This window comes from Otolemur garnettii, unplaced genomic scaffold (assembly GCF_000181295.1).
Source record: "Otolemur garnettii isolate 467f Iridium unplaced genomic scaffold, OtoGar3 scaffold00124, whole genome shotgun sequence".
NCBI lineage: Eukaryota > Metazoa > Chordata > Mammalia > Primates > Galagidae > Otolemur > Otolemur garnettii.
In genome coordinates this window covers 2,680,091-2,694,424 of record NW_003852519.1, presented here as the reverse complement: position 1 = coordinate 2,694,424, position 14,334 = coordinate 2,680,091, and the positions used below count along the sequence as shown (strand labels likewise).

Sequence of the window (14,334 nt, the reverse complement as noted above, 5' to 3'; positions counted from 1 at the left end):
GGTCCGGGCTGGGGATTCGAACCTGCCACCTTAGGTGTACGTGGCTGGCGCCTTAGCCGGTTGAGCTATAGGCGCCGAGCCTGAAGTCAGGGCTTTCATTATGTCTGTCATCTGAGTGGTGTACATTGTATCCCAGTCCCCCACCTACAGGCCCTGCCCCTTCTTAGTTTCCAATGTTTTTTATACTGCTTTATGACTGTGTGTATCCATTGTTTAGCTCCTACTTATTAGTGAGTATATGTGGTGTTTATTTTTCCATTCCTGAGATACTTCACTTAGGATAATGGTCTCCAGTTCCATTCAAATGCACATACAGTCTATATGTATATACACACGTACATATAAACTCACACACCACATTTTCTTTATCTACTCACGAATTGATGGGCACTTGGGTTGATTCCATATATATGCAATTGTGAATTGTGCTACAATAAACATGTGGGTACAAGTGTCTTTTTGATATAATGACTTTTTTTCCTTTGGGGAGATTCCCAGTAGTGGGATTGCTGAATCAAAAGGTAGGTCTACTTTTAGTTCTTTGAGGAATCTCCATATTGTTTTCCATAGAGGATGTACTAATTTACAGTCCCACAAACAATGTATAAGCATTCTTTTTTTATATACCACATTCACACCAACATCTAATGTTTTTGGATTTTTTAATAATGGCCATTCTCATAGGAGAAGGGTGGCATCTCATTGTGGTTTTAATTCATGTTTCCCTGGTGGTTAGTGATGTTGAGCATTTTTTTCATATGGTTGTTGGACATTTGTCTATCTTCTTTTGAAAAAATTCTGTTCACATCTTTTGTCCACTTTTTAATGGTTTTTTTTTTCTTGCTGATCTTTTGAGTTCTTTATAGATTCTGGATAGTAGTCCTTTGTCAGATGTTTAGTTTGTATATTTTCTCTCATGCTGTAGGTTGTATACTTCTTCTTCTTCTTTTTTTTTTTTTTTAGGGTTACCCAGAATGCACAAATCTATGCTTCTCAAAGTGGAAAGAGAGGCAACATTCAACAAACAAGTATTTATTAAGCACCTTTTTGTGCCAGGCACTGTTCTAGCCCCTGCTACTCCCAAAGCTAAGAGGCAGCAAACACAAATTCTGAGGGAGAAGAAGGGGGCTGAGAAGCCTGGTAGGGGCTGTGCCTTAGGCCTCCTCATCAGCCTCCTCACTGAAATCCTCCTCCTCTCCTGCAATGGCATCCTAGTACTGCTGATTCTTAGAGACAAGGTCATTCATGTTGCTCTCAGGTGAACTCTATCTTGTCCATGAATTTGCTTCTTCCTCTGGAGGAAGGCTTTCCAGAGGAATATGACAATGAACTGCTCTGAAATGCACTTGAAGAGCTCCTGGCTGGCCATGCTATTGCCCATGAAGGTGACTGCCATCTTAAGTCTACAAGGAGGGATGTTGCAGACAGCTGTCTTGACATTGTTAGGGATCTATTCCACGAAGTAACTGCTATTCTTGGTCTGCACATTGAGCATCTGCTTATCTACATCCTTCATGAACATCTATCCATGGAAGACAGAAGCCATGGTTAGGTATCAGCAATGGCTGGGGTCATAGGCAGCCACCATGTTAGTGGCATCAAAGACCTACTGGTTGACTTCTGGCACAGTGAGAGTCTGATACTGCTGGCTTCTATGGCATGGAGAACTGGAGATGTGGGAAGGGCACCATGTTGATTGCCAGCTTGCGGAGGTCAGTGTTGAGCTGGCCAGGGAAGTGGAGGCAGGTGATGACACCACTCATGGTGGCTAAGACGAGGTGATTCAGGTCCCTATAAGTTGGCATGGTCAGCTTAGAGTATGGAAGCAAATGTCATAAAAGGCCTCCTTATCAATGTTGTAGGTCTCATCAGTGTTCTCTACCAACTGGTGGATGGATAGGGTGGCAGTTGTAGGGCTCAGTCATGGTATCTGACATTTTGGGTGAGGGCACCAGTCTGAAGGTATTCATGATATTCTTCTCAGATCTTGGTGAAAAGAAGGGTGCCCATTCCAGAGCCTGTGACCCTGCCCAGCAAGTAGGTCAGCTGGAAACCCTACAGGCAGTCACAGCTTTCTTTCCTTCTGAACCATATCCAGGACTAAATCAACAAACTTGGTCCCTTCTGTATAGTGGCCCTTGGCCCAGGTGGTGCTTGCTCCAGACTGACCAAAACCAAAATTGTCTGGTCTGTAGATTTGGCCAAAAGAACCTGAACAAACAGAGTCCATGGTCTCAGGTTCTAGATCCACCAGGATAGCATGAGGAACATAATTGCCACCTGTGGGTTCATTGTAATACACGGAGATTTGGTCCAGCTACAGATGGCTGTCCCCATGGTAGGTACCTGTAGGGTCAATGCTGTGTTCATCACTGATCACCTCCCAGAACTTGGCACCAATCTGGTTGCCACACTAACTGACCTGGATGTGCACAATTTCCCTCATGGTTAAAATTTAAGTTTTTTGCTCACCTCAAGGTGTATATTTGGGAAAAAAAAAATAGTGTTTTATTTTTCTCTGCTGGTCGCAGGCTAAAAGAATGGAATGTGCCTCAGAAGCTGGAGCAGCAAGGTCTGTACCTAACGACAAGAAGGTTCTAAGAACAGGAATGAGATTTTGTAACCTTCCTGACCTCTGGTCATTTGCGCATGTAGCCTGAGCTTTAAAAGTGGAGGCACTCCTTTAAGGCACCTGAGTGGTTAAGGACCCAAAGATAAAAGAGTATTCCAAGGCATGAAACAAAAGGAAAACAGAGTTGGGTTCTGTGTGGACAATGTGGTCTTTATTCCACCTGGGTGCAGGTGGGGTGAAATCTATAACTGGGAAAGAATTCCACTGTCTATTTATTCTGTTGGTTATTTCCCTTTCTGTGCAGAAACTTTTAATTTAATTAAGTTCCATTTAAAATTTGTTGTTGTTTCTGTATCTGCCTTTGGGGTCTTAGCTATAAATTCTTTGTCTGAGCTGGTGTACAGAAGAGTTTTCTTATGCTTTCTTCTAGAAATTATGTGATTTCAAGTCTTACATTTATGCCTTTTATCCATCCTGAGTTATTTTTGGATGTAGTGAGAGATAGGGACATACTGCTTTGTTCTTCTGCATGTGGCTATCTAATTTTCCAAGTACCATTTGTTGAATAGGGCATCCCTTCCCAGTGAGTATTTTTTTCCGTGCTTTGTCAAAAATAAGTTGATCATAGTTGGTTATTTCTCAGTTCTCTATTATGTGCCATTAATCTATGTTTCTATCTTTAGACAAGCACCATGCTGTTTTGGTTACTATAGTTTTATAATACAATTTAAAGTTAGGGAATGTGATGCCTCCAAATTTGTTCTTTTTGCTTAAGATTGTTTTGGCTATTTGGGTTCTTTTTTGTTCCATATGAAGTTTAGGATTGATTTTTCTATACCTGTGTAGAATAACATTAGTATTTTGATGGGAATAGCATTGAATCTATAAGTCACTTAGGATAGTATGGAAATTTTAACTGTGTTGAATCTTCCAATCCATGAGCATGGGATGTTTTCCATTTTTTGGTGTCATCTATGATTTCTTTCATCAGTGTGTTGTAGTTCTTCTTGTAGAGATCTTTCACTTCCTTGGTTAAGGACATTCCTAGGTATTTTATTTTCTTTACAGCTACTGTAAATGGTATTGAGTTCTTGACTTTCAGCTTGACTGTTACCTGTACATCGAAATGCTACCAGTTTGTGTACATTAATTTTATAACCTGAGACTTTGCTGAATTTATTCAATTCCAGGAGTCTTTTGGTGTAGTCTTTAGGATTTTCTAGATAGAAGATTATATTATCAGCCTAAAGGGTTAGTTTGACCTATCATTTTCCAATTTGGATCCTTTTTATTTCTTTCTGTTGCCTAATTGCTCTGGCTAAGACTTCCAGTACTATGTTGAATAGAAGTGGTGATAGTGGGGACACTTGTTCAGTTCTTAGAGAGAATGGTTTCAATTTTATCCCATTCAGTATGATGTTAGTTGTGAGTTTGTCATAAATGGCTTTTATTATTTTGAGCTATGTTCCTTTTCTGCTTAGTTTGTTGAGGGTTTTTTTTTTTAATAATGAAAGGGTGTTGAATTTTATCAAATGCTTTTTATGCATGTATTGAAATGATTACATGGTGTTTGTTTATGCTTCTGTTGATGTTAGTGAATCACATTTGATTTATGTATTTTGAATCATCCCTGTATCCTTGGGATGAAGGCCACTTCATGGTGGATTATTATTATTTCTATTATTATTGACATGCTATTGAATTCAGTTTGCTAGTATTTTATTAAGGATTTTTGCATCTATATTCATCTATATTCATAAAATAAGGGATGTTGTTCTAATGTTTTCTTTTTTGTTGTGTCCTCTCCTGTCTCTGGCATCAAGGTGATACTAGCTTCACAGAATGGGATAGGGAGGACTGCCTCCTTCTTAATATTGGGGAATAATTTCAGGAGAACAGGTGCCAGTTCTTCTTTGTAGGTCTCATAGAATTTGGCTGTGAGTCATCTGGTCTGGAGATTTTTTTGTGGGTTGAGAGTCTTCCATTAGTGTTTCAATCTTACTACTCATTATAGGTCTGTTCACAATTTCTATTTCTAACTGATTCAGGCTAGAGAGGTTGTGTACCTCCAGAAATTCACCTATTTCCTCTAGGTTTCCACGTTTGCATGTGTAGAGGTTTTCACAGTAGTCATGGATGATATTTTGTATTTCTGTGGTATCAGCTGTGATGTTTCCTTTTTCTTTCTGTTTGACCTTATTTGAGTTCTTTCTTTGCTATTTCTGGTTAATCTAGCTAGTGGTCTATAGCTTTTGTTTATCCTTTCTAAGAATCAACTTTTTGTTTTATTGATCCTTTGTGGGTTTTTTGTTTGTTTTAGTTTCCATTTCAATTAGTTCTGCTCTGAGCTTTGTTATTTCTTTTCTTTTTCTATTTTATTGTTCTTCTTCTAGTTCTTTGAGGTGTGACATGAGGTTTTTAATTTGTGATCTTTCCATCTTTTTAATGTAGGCATTGAAGGCTATGAACTTTTACCCTAGTACCGCTTTTGCTATATCCCATAGATTTTGGACGCTTGTGTCCTTTTTGTCATTCAGTTTGAAAAATCTTTTGATTTCTATCTTAATTTCATGATTGATGGAGGATCATTTATCAGCATGTTGTTTAATACCTATGACTTTGTGTAGATTTGAGAGTTATTCTTGAAGTTAATTTCTAGTTTCATTCCATTGTGGTCTGAAAAAACATACAGTATGATTTTGATTTTTCAAAATTTTCTGACTTGTTTTGTGGCCTAGCATATGATCTAGCTTGGAAGATGTCTCATGTGTTTATAAGAAGAATATACATTCTGTAGTTTTTGGGTAGAATGTTTTATAAATATCTGTTCCATTTATTCTAGTCTAGAGTTTCGTTTAAGTCCAATGTGTCTTTGTTGATTTTCTGCCTGGATGTTTCTGTCTCCATCTATTATGTGCCCTTGTTTATTGCTTTGTTTAGATCTGGAGAGTTTGTTTTATGAATCTGGGAGTTACTGTGTTAGATGCATATATAGTTAGGATTATTATATCTTCTTGCAGAATTTTTCCCTTTACCATTATGTAATGACTATTTTGTCTTTTTTTTTTTTTACTGTTGTTGATTCAAAGTCTATTTTATCTAATATGAGAATAGCTACTCTTGCTCACTTTTGGTTTATATTTGTGTGAAATATTATTTTCTATCATTTTACCTTGAGTCTATATAACTCTTTACAAGTTAAATGAGTTTCTTAGAGACAATATGTATTTGGGTTGTGTTTTTTCATTCATTCAGCAAATCTATATTTTTTGAATAAAGTATTAAGACTACTTACATTCAATATTAGTACTGATATGTGAGAAAATATTCTGTTCATCATGTTGAATGATTCATTCTTTTGTTTTATAAAAGCTGTGAGCTTTGGCTCGGCGCCTGTGGCTCAAGTGGCTAAGGCGCCAGTCACATACACCTAAGGTGGCAGGTTCAAATCCAGCACAGTCCCACCAAACAACAATGATGGCTGCAACCAAAAAATAGCCAGGCATTGTGGTGGGTGCCTGTGGTCCCAGCTACTTGGGAGGCAGAGGCAGGAGACTAGCTTGAGCCCAGGAGTTGGAGGTTGCTGTGAGCTGTGATGCCATTGCACTCTACCCAGGGGGACAGCTTGAGGCTCTTTTTCAAAAAAAAAAAAAAAAAAAAAAAAGAAAGCTGTGAGCTTTAACTTTTGGTTATTTTTACACTGGTGAATATCAATTATTCTGTTCCATGTATAGGGAAATCTTGAATATTTCCTATAGAGCAAATCTAGTGGTGATGAATTTTCTTAGTGTTTGCTTGTCTGGAAAAGACTTTATTTCTCCTTAATTTATGAAACTTTAGTTTTGCAGGACACAAAATTCTAGGTTGGTATCTTGTTTTGTTTAAGAAGACTAAAAATTGGACTCCAAACCCTTCTGGCATGCAAGCTCTCTGCTGAGAAGTCTGCTGTTAGTCTGATGAATTTTCCTTTGTGTGTTATATGATGCTTTCATCTTGCAGCTTGTAGAATTTTCTCCTTCATTTTTAAACTTTGGTCAGACTATGTATCTTGGTGATGTCTTATTTGACATGAATCTTCCAGGTGTTTGATGACTATCTTGTATCTTGCTATCTAAATCTCTGGTGATACATGAGAAGTTTTCCTTAATTATTCCTTCAAATAGGCTTTTCATGATTTTTTTTTTTTTTAAGACAATGTCTCAAGCTGTCACCCTGGGTAGAGTGCCGTGGCATCCTAGCTCACATCAACCTCAAACTCTTGGGCTTAAGCAATTCTCTTCCCTCAGCCTCTCAAGTAGCTGGGACTACAGGTGCCTGCCACAACACCCAGCTATTTTTTTGATTGTAATTGTTATTGTTGTCTGGCAGGCTTGGGCTGGATTTGAACCTGCCAGTTCCGGTGTATCTGGCTGGCACCCTAGCCCCTATAGGTGCTGAGTCAGCTTTCCACAATTTTTGCTTTTTCTTCTCCATCAGGGATACTTATGATTCTTGTCTGAGCTCATTTTACATAGTCCCATATTTCTTCGAGTGACTGCTCATTCTTTTTTTTTCTACATTTTTGACTGACGGGGCTAACTCAAAAGCCTTCTCTTCAAGCTTCAAAAATCTTTTTTCTGCTTAGTCTAATTTATTAAGACTTTTTGCTGTGTTTTGAAATTCCCTAAATGATTTATTTCTTTGAGTGCTGTTTTATATTTTCTTATGTTATCAATCTCTTTAGAAAACTTTTCATTCATATCCTGAATTAATGTGTTTTGATTTATTTGTTTCGATTTTCAATTATCTGATCAATCCCATTCACCTTCTCTGCCATCCATATTCTGAATTCCATATCTGACATTTCAACAATGTCTTTTACATTGGGATCCATTGTTGGAGACCTATTGTCATCTTTTATGGGCATTGAAACAGCTTGATTTGTCTTGTTGCCAGAGTTTTTATGCTGGTTCCTTCTTATCTGAGCTCAAGACAGGTGTGTTTGTGGTGTACCTGTTCTCTGATGGGAACTCTCCTACTTAAAGAAGAGAAGGAGAGGGCCCTGGGTAGTTCACTTGTGTTTTACTCTGGAGGACTGACCAGCAAGAGAGGGGTGGATATACTGAGAGCCTATTATGCAGCTCTTCTCATGCATCATCCCATTCTCCTATGGTTGTCACAGTCCAAGCAGGGGATATTTGTGTGCAGTGATGAGTTGGTTCCCAGGCTGTTGTTGGAAGCTTGAGCAGGGGGCTGGGCTAGTCCCTCTCCATGGGGGCAGGTGGTGTGAGGGTTTGCTCTCCCTAGCTCTCTCTATAATGGTGGCAGTGGCAACTGGGCAGGGCTATTCAGATGGTGGCCAGAGGTGGTAGGGCTTTGGGCCTTCACTCCACCCAGGTCCTGGGGCAGTAGGGCAGTGGTGGCATGCAGCAGGGATGGCTTGTGATGAGCGTGTCTGTGGTGGTGTGTGGGGCCAAGGGCATAGTAACTGGGCAGTGTGTAGTACTCATGTGGTAGCACTTTGGAGGCCCAGGGCTGAGCAGCACATGTAGGTAGGGCCATAGGGCTGGGAAGTATGTGTAGGGCCACTGTGGTTGGGTGGGTCCTAGAATACACTTAGTGTGTGACAGGTGAGTTGCTGTAGCTGGGCCCTCTTTCTGCCCAAGTCTGGCTGTAGTGCTATTCAGGTGGTACTGCCAGTGCTATGTAGGCTAATAGCAGGTCCTGGAGACCATGGGTACATGCTCTGCCCTGATCCCCCAGTGGTGGAGGGGATGCACTACACCCAGGCATGGTGTACTTCAGAGCTCCTTCCCTCATTGCTGCCTCCCTGCCCAGCAGGAGCAATGGGAGGTGGCTGCGGTGGAGACAAACCCCATGTAGACTGGGGGCTCTGGGGCTGAGAGCTTAGAATGGCATTCATTGGATTCTAATTTCTCCACATTGCCCCCAAAGCTTTTCTATTTTCTTTCTTTGTTTTATAGTAGCTACCATAATGGGTGTGAGGTGATATTCCACTGTGGTTTTGATTTGTCTTTCCATAATGATTAGTAATGTTCAGCATCTTTTTAGGTATGTGTTAGCCATTTGTATATTTTCTCTGGAGAAATGCTTATTTAAGTTCTTGGCCAATTTTTTAATGGGGATTTTTTTTGTTGTTGAATTACATGTATAGAAATTCTTCATATATTGTAATAGTCAAGTCACATTTGACTTCTGCAATTACAAAAGATACAAGATATAATATACAAGATAATAAACATTATCAGTATATATTGAGTATTACAATTTGAATACAGTTTTTGTTTTCTTAAAATGTGTATGCATTTTTTTGGCATCCTTTCTATTATGGACATTAATGCCTTAACAGATACATAATTTGTAAACATTTCCTCTCATTATGTTGTTGCCTTTTCACTCTTGAACTATATCCTTTGACGCTTGAAAGTTTTTAATTTTGATGTAGTCCAATTTTTACTTTTGTTGCATTCCTGTAATTTTCGCAGGTGTAACTCAAACCATTCTAAGAAACAAATGAACAAGGTGAATCATACTGTATACCTTGTATACCTTGTATAATAACAAGGTCAGAACATTGACCTGACCGATTGCTGCCTTGTTTGAGCAAGTATATCTTGTGTGCTATAATTGTTGTATGGTGTTGAGGGGAAAAACAAAAGGACACAGAATTTCTTCACATCTTTGGCATTGCCCAAAGAATGTAGGGTAGAGATACTGGGTCTAGGGAATAGAAATATATTGGTTATTGGTAGAGTGTACTTTCTTGATCAGGGTTCTCCAGAGAACCAGAACCAACAGGATAGATAGACATAGATGTAGATATAGATATAGATATTAAAGAGAAGATTTATTGTGGGCATTGGATCACATAATTATGGAGGCCAAGAAGTCCCATGATATGCCAGATATGCCATCTGAAAGCTAGAGAACCAAAAAAGCCTGTAGTGTAATTCTATTCAAGTCTAACGTTCTAAGAACCAGGGGAACCAATAGTATATTTCTGAATTTGAGGCAGAAAACCTGAAACTACTGAGATTGATAGTAAGTCTCAGAGTCCAAAAGGCCCAAGAACTAGGAATTCCAATGTCTTAGGGCAGGAGAACATGGATGTCCCAGGAGAGAGAGAGAGAGGGAGAGAATGAGAATGAGAATTTTCCCTTCCTGTGCCTTTTTGCCTTTTTGTTCCATGTGGGCCCCAAAGGATTGAATGTTGCTGTCTAACATTAATGAGGGCAAATCTTGTTTAGTCAGTCTAATGATTCAACTGAGAATCTTTTCTGGAAACACCCACATGGACACACCCAGAAATAATGTCTTACCAGCTAAAGTGACTGGATGTCCCTTAGCCCAGTCAAGTTGACACATAAGATTAACAACCATCAGAGCTAATAAAGTTTCAAATGGCTTTCCTAGAGCCTAGGTGAATGTGTTCAAGTTCTTGGCTGCAAAGAATAGAAGAGACTTTCACAGTTTACCCTAATCCAGGGGATTTGTTGTAAAGATACATGGGGAAGTCAAGAAGTTAGGAAAGCAAAATCTATAGTCATTCCATAGGCAGGTCTCAGGAAGAAACAGCAGGTGGTTGTACTTGGGACACTAGAATCGCTTTCCCTGGAGGGGCCTCTTGCTCTTCTAGTCTGCTAGGTACATGATTCAGCACTACTGTCTTTGCTTCTTTTTCTATCTGCACTTGTTCTATACTGCAAAACTGAACAATCTCTGTTTATTTTTCTGTATAACTGCTTCTGCTGAAATATTACTTCTATATTTCTATAGTCTTAAGGATTTTGTTTATTTTATTTCTTTCTCCTTTCCTTCTTCTCACCCTCTATATTTCTTATTTAAAATCTCAAAGAGAGGCCAGGAGTGGTGGCTCATGCCTATAATCCTAGCACTCTGGGAGGCCAAGGCAGGTGGATTGCTTAAGCTCAGGAGCTTGAGACCAGCCTGAGCAAGAGTGAGATCAACATCTCCACTAAAAACAAAACAAAAGAAAACAAACAAAGCTAGCTGTGCATTGTGGCAGGTGCCCGTAGTCCTAGTTGCTCAGGAGGCTAAGGCAAGAGGATCTCTTGAGCCCAAGAGTTTGAGGTTGCCATAAACTATGATGCCATAGCACTCTACCCAGGGTGACAGAGTGGGACTCTGCCTCAAAAAACACACAAACAAAAGCAACAACAACAACAACAAACAAGATAAAATCTCAAAGAGAAAAGATTTTTCTGAGTTGTCATTTGCCATTTAGTACAGAGCCACCTCCTAGAATCAAGTGGAACAAAGGATAAAAATCTATTGACAGAGAAGATGTTAAAAGGCAAGAGCTTAGAGTCTTCTCTGAAGTATCTGACCAGCACAGCAGAATTATTCCCGACAGCTGTCCCTCTACCTTTGTTCTGATTCACACTCCTCAAGTAGCTTTAGGCTTATTAATTAAATCTACCAAATGATCTGATACTAAGAATATTTCCTGGCTTGTGAGCATTAATAATTTAATCACTGGAAAGAAATGTTGCAAACTTAAATTAATAAATTGACTTTGGGTTTATATTAAGTCTCTTGTGAATTTGTTTAGCAGAGGTCAGTACTTTTGAATTTATTCTACTCCAGGAGCTCTGAAAAGTCACATTTTTCAATTAGTGATCATCTCTAGTTAATGTCTTTCCTTTTCATGCTAACTATATTGATCACTTTCTGAGAAATTCAATGATTTATTTAATGCTTATTGAACATTCTTAGAATTCTTAGATTTGAGTTTCCACAGCACTACAAAGTGAGATTGAAGTCTCCACGTAGATTTCAAATAATAGATAGGCGCTGGCTCAGAATGTTCGTCGGAGTTGATCACAGAAGGCAATATGTTGACTAAGAATGACAAAAGACCAGATGGGCTGGAGGCAGATATCTCTAAAAGTTTCAGTTATTATGTTTATTTCCTATTGCTTTAGTAAATCATCACATTTTCAATTGTTATATTCTTTTTTTTTTTTAATTACCAGTGAGTTAGTGGCTTAAAACAACACACATTTATTACTTATGGTTCTGAAGGTCAAAAGTCTGCAATGGATTTCATGGGTCTGAAACCAAGGCTGCATTCTTCTATGGGAACTACTAGGGGAACTCCTTGACTTTTCCAGCTCTAGAGGCTGCCCACACTCCTTGGCTCATGGCCCTTCCAGCTAGCAATTCATCACTCTGACCTCTGCTTCCACCATCACATCTTCTCTGACTCTGATTCTCCTACCTCCCTCTTTCACTTACCAATACCCTTGTGGTTACATTGGTAATCCAGAAGAATCTTCCCATTTAGGATCCTTCACTTAATTATAACTGAAAGTTCCTTTGTGATATGAAATGTACTAGATCCACAGGCTCTGGAGATTAGGACATATATTTTTATGAGAGGGGAGGGAAATTATTCTGCCTACTAGAGTTATATTATTTTCTACTTAGAAGGATTTAGGTGGCAAGACTCTAAAATCGAAAGTAAAGAAAATAGTCATTTAGAATCACATTTTAAAACTGACATCAAATTTACGAAAAGATATGCAAAATCATCTGAAGATGAGATTACTTGTAGGCAAGCAACCCACACTGTAACCTCTTTAATGTCTTAATCACCAGGAAAATTAAATCAAATTAAAGATAAAGGAGAATAACATAGGTTCATGTTGCTGATACTCACCCAAGCATTAAAGGGGAAAGGGAGATTGAGATACAGATACTTTGATTATTTTAATCCTTATGGAAAATTATGTGATTGGGTGCAGTGGCTCAGCCACCTACCACTCTGGGAGGTCAAGGTGGGAGAATTGCTTGAGCTTAAGGAGTTTAAGACCATCCTGAACAAGAGCAAGACCTCAATCTCTACTAAAAATAGAAAAATTAGCTGGGCATTGTGGTGGGCAACTGTAGTTTCAGTTACTCAAGAGGTGGAAGCAGGAGGATTTGAACCCAAGAGTTTGAGGTTGTGGCTGATGCCTTAGCACTCTAAAGAAAGGATGTATCTAGAATGAATAAGGCAGGGCTTAAATTTATCCTTGCCTTTCAAGCATGCTAAGCCTCCTTCTTTGGTATGGGAGAGGAAGTTGAGCAAGGGAATTCCACAAAGCTTAGGTCTTAATAAGACCAGGACTTGTAGAAAATAATATAATGACAAAAGATCTGAATTAGATCAAAGAGAAAGTATACCTCCCAAGGAAAGATTTTCTTTGTATTTTCCTATATTTTGTGTATAAAAATTTTAATTTTAATGTTGATCAATTAGTTTTAAAAGAGGCAATTAAACTCAGAGAAATTTATGTGTGACTTTAGATTCATAGTCCCAAATTATAACATAATTATTAAATATTAATATCAAGATTTCACAAAATTAAAAAAAAACAAATGACCCTAAACCAATAGATGTTTAGTACAAAGACATATGGAGAAAAGCTGTACTTTAAGCTATTTTTGGTAGATTTATTTAGTAGGCTCTTTCTGTGATCTAGACATAGATTGAAACTCAAAGGTTCTAACATTCCGTTATTTTAGAATTATAGCTTTGAAGATTGAACTTTTACTCTTATAAAGCTCAGAAGTGACTACATAAATGGTACGAAGTGCTCACAATTCTCCTTCCTTCTCTCCAATTATGAAAGGACTATAGTATCAAAGCCAATATTTAACTCTGAATGGTCACAAAAATTTACAGAGAAAATTTCTTTGCAAATCTAAACTTCTAAGAATTTGGAACGCTTCCCTTCTACTCAGTAGGAATTAGTACTAACCTTTTTTGCTTTAGTAATGGTTTTCAGGGCTGTCTGGAAAGTATCTAGCCATGTAATATGAAAAATAGTATTAACAATGGCTGAATACTTTCTGGACATTCTCATATATATTAAGTTCTTTCATCCTTGCCTAGAGAGTTTATGGGAAAACAGAAAACACATGTGGCTTGAGGCTGGAATTTTTCTAGTGGCCCGGAATATTGGATTGGAATATTGTGAGTGTGTATTGCATTAATTTCAGTTTTTCAGTGAAGATTTATTTATTGATATCTGTATTGTCCAATATGGTAGTCATTAGCCAAAGATGCCTTTTGAACACTTGAAATGCATCTAGTACAAATGGAGATGTGCTGTAGTGCAAAACACATATCAGATTTCATAGACTTAGTATAAATTAATATAAAAATCTTATCAATAATTTTTATGTTGACACTATACTAGGTTAAATAACATTTGTTATTGAAATTAATTTCACTCTTAAAATCTCTTTTAAAGTGACTGTAAGAAAACTTAAAATTACATGTTATTTCCATTTGTGGCTTACATTTATATTAAACAGTAATGATCTGAAGCCATTGTGCAATGAAGTATTTTATGTGTTTATATTTTCCAGATACATTTAAACATTAAAATGTTCACTAGAATCATCACTGTGTAATTTATTTTTGAGAAAATCTCTTTAAATGGTACTTTATATCTTCTTAAGCAGAGAAAGCAATTTAATACAGGCTTTTCTTCTTTTTCTTTTCTTTTCTTTTCTCATTCTTTGTCTCTCTCTTTTTGGAGACAGTGTCTCACTATGTTGCCCAGGCTGGAGTGCAGAGGCATGATCATAGCTCATGATAATGTCCAACTCCTGAGCTCAAGCAACCTTCCCACCTCAGCTTCCCAGCATAGCAAGGACTGTGAGTGTATGCCATCATGCCTAGCTATTTAAAAACATTTTTTTGTAGAAACATGGTTACTGTGTTATGTGGGTGGGTCTGAAGTCCCCGG

At 38.1% G+C, this 14,334-nt stretch overlaps 1 pseudogene; it reads right to left on the bottom strand.

Moving 5' to 3' along the window:
- Nucleotides 1-1,154: 1,154 nt before the first annotated feature.
- On the bottom strand, nt 1,155-2,446 carry LOC100949492 (annotated as a pseudogene).
- Between the last annotated feature and the right edge of the window lie 11,888 nt (nt 2,447-14,334).